Raw genomic sequence first — 2,417 nt, forward strand, 5'->3', positions numbered from 1 at the left:
CGCCCGGGGGGGCGGCGGGGGGAGCCCCCCGGGGGTCCCACGCGGGGGAGGGGCTCGGCCCCGGCGCCCCCCGCCAAACTTTCCCCCGAGCGCGGGGCTTTTGGGGAGGGGGCGTGGGAATTCGGGGAGGGGGAGGAGGACGCGGGGCGGACCCGAGGGTCCCTCCCCCGGCAGCAGCGGCGCCCCCCGAGCGGGGCCGAAGCCGAGGGGCTCCAGGGGAGGGGTCCCCTCTGTGGGGCAGCTGTGGGAGTGGGGCCTGTCCTTGTGTGGGGCTGGGGTCTGTCCCCATAGGGGTCTGGGGTCTGTGTGGGTCTGGGGTCTGTCCCTCCGTGGGTCTGGGGTCTGTCCCCCTGTGGGGTTTGGGATCTGTCCCTCTGTGGGGCAGCTGTGGGAGTGGGGCCTGTCCTTGTGTGGGGCTGGGGTCTGTCCCCATAGGGGTCTGGGGTCTGTGTGGGTCTGGGGTCTGTCCCTCCGTGGGTCTGGGGTCTGTCCCCCTGTGGGGTTTGGGATCTGTCCCTCTGTGGGGCAGCTGTGGGAGTGGGGCCTGTCCTTGTGTGGGGCTGGGGTCTGTCCCCATAGGGGTCTGGGGTCTGTGTGGGTCTGGGGTCTGTCCCTCCGTGGGTCTGGGGTCTGTCCCCCTGTGGGGTTTGGGATCTGTCCCTCTGTGGGGCAGCTGTGGGAGTGGGGCCTGTCCTTGTGTGGGGCTGGGGTCTGTCCCCATAGGGGTCTGGGGTCTGTGTGGGTCTGGGGTCTGTCCCTCCGTGGGTCTGGGGTCTGTCCCCCTGTGGGGTTTGGGATCTGTCCCTCTGTGGGGCAGCTGTGGGAGTGGGGCCTGTCCTTGTGTGGGGCTGGGGTCTGTCCCCATAGGGGTCTGGGGTCTGTGTGGGTCTGGGGTCTGTCCCTCCGTGGGTCTGGGGTCTGTCCCCCTGTGGGGTTTGGGATCTGTCCCTCTGTGGGGCAGCTGTGGGAGTGGGGCCTGTCCTTGTGTGGGGCTGGGGTCTGTCCCCATAGGGGTCTGGGGTCTGTGTGGGTCTGGGGTCTGTCCCTCCGTGGGTCTGGGGTCTGTCCCCCTGTGGGGTTTGGGATCTGTCCCTCTGTGGGGCAGCTGTGGGAGTGGGGCCTGTCCTTGTGTGGGGCTGGGGTCTGTGCCCATGTCGTCTGTCTCTCTGTGGGGTCTGGGGTCTGTCCCCACATGGATCCAGGGTCTGTCCTTCTGTGGGGCTGAGATTCTGTCCCCATGTGGGGCTGGGGTCTGTCCCCATAGGGGTTCTGTCCCTGTGTGGGTCTGGGGTCTGTCCCCCTGTGGGGTCTGGGGTCTGTCCCCACATGGATCTGGGGTCTGTGTGGGTCTGGGGTCTGTCCCCCTGTGGGGTTTGGGATCTGTCCCTCTGTGGGGCAGCTGTGGGAGTGGGGCCTGTCCTTGTGTGGGGCTGGGGTCTGTGCCCATGTCGTCTGTCTCTCTGTGGGGTCTGGGGTCTGTCCCCACATGGATCCAGGGTCTGTCCTTCTGTGGGGCTGAGATTCTGTCCCCATGTGGGGCTGGGGTCTGTCCCCATAGGGGTCTGGGGTCTGTGTGGGTCTGGGGTCTGTCCCCCTGTGGGGCTGGGGGACTCACAGGGATCCCCACCTCCATCACACTCTGTGGGGCTGCCCCACATCCCCCCTCGCCCCCTTCCCTCTGGGGGTGCCCCCCTGGGTCCTGTGGGGCGACCCCCATTGCGGGAGGGCTGGGGCTGGATCAGAGCTGTGGGGCCGGGCTGTGGGGCAGGGTTATGGGGCTGTGGGACAGGGTTATGGGGTGGGCTCAGGGCTGTGGGACAGAGCTATGGGGTGGGCTGAGGCCTCTCACTCAGGACCACGGGGCCAAGATATGGGGCAGCCCAAGGACCATGGGGCCAGGCTGTAGGGCTGGCTTTTGGGGCAGGGCTATGGGATGGGCTGAGGGCTGTGGGGCAAACTGGAGTCTGTCAGTCCGTACTGGGGGCTGTGGGGCTGTACTGGGCTGTGGGGCCGGTTTAGGACCATACCGGGTCTGTGGGGCTGCTTTAGGGCCGTACCGAGCTCTGTGGGGCCATACCGGCTCTGTGGTGCCTGTTTGGGGCCGTACCTGGCTCTCTGGTGCCGGTTTGGGGCCGTACCGAGCTCTGTGGGGCCATACCGGGTCTGTGGTGCCGGTTTGGGGCCGTACCTGGCTCTCTGGTGCCGGTTTGGGGCCGTACCGAGCACCCTGGGTCCCCCGCTCCCACAATGGCGGCCCCGCTCCCCTCAGCGCGCTGGGCGTGGCCTCCCGCGCTCCCGCCCTTTCCGCTCTCAGCCAATCAGCGCCGAGCCGCCTTCGCGCCCCTCGCCGCCGCCACGCGCCCGCTCCCCCCGCCCTTCCCGCTCCACTTTCGCGCACGCGCGGCGGCCCCGCCCGC

This window comes from Pyrgilauda ruficollis, unplaced genomic scaffold (assembly GCF_017590135.1).
Source record: "Pyrgilauda ruficollis isolate IOZ18807 unplaced genomic scaffold, ASM1759013v1 scaffold1004, whole genome shotgun sequence".
NCBI classification, from domain to species: Eukaryota; Metazoa; Chordata; class Aves; order Passeriformes; family Passeridae; genus Pyrgilauda; species Pyrgilauda ruficollis.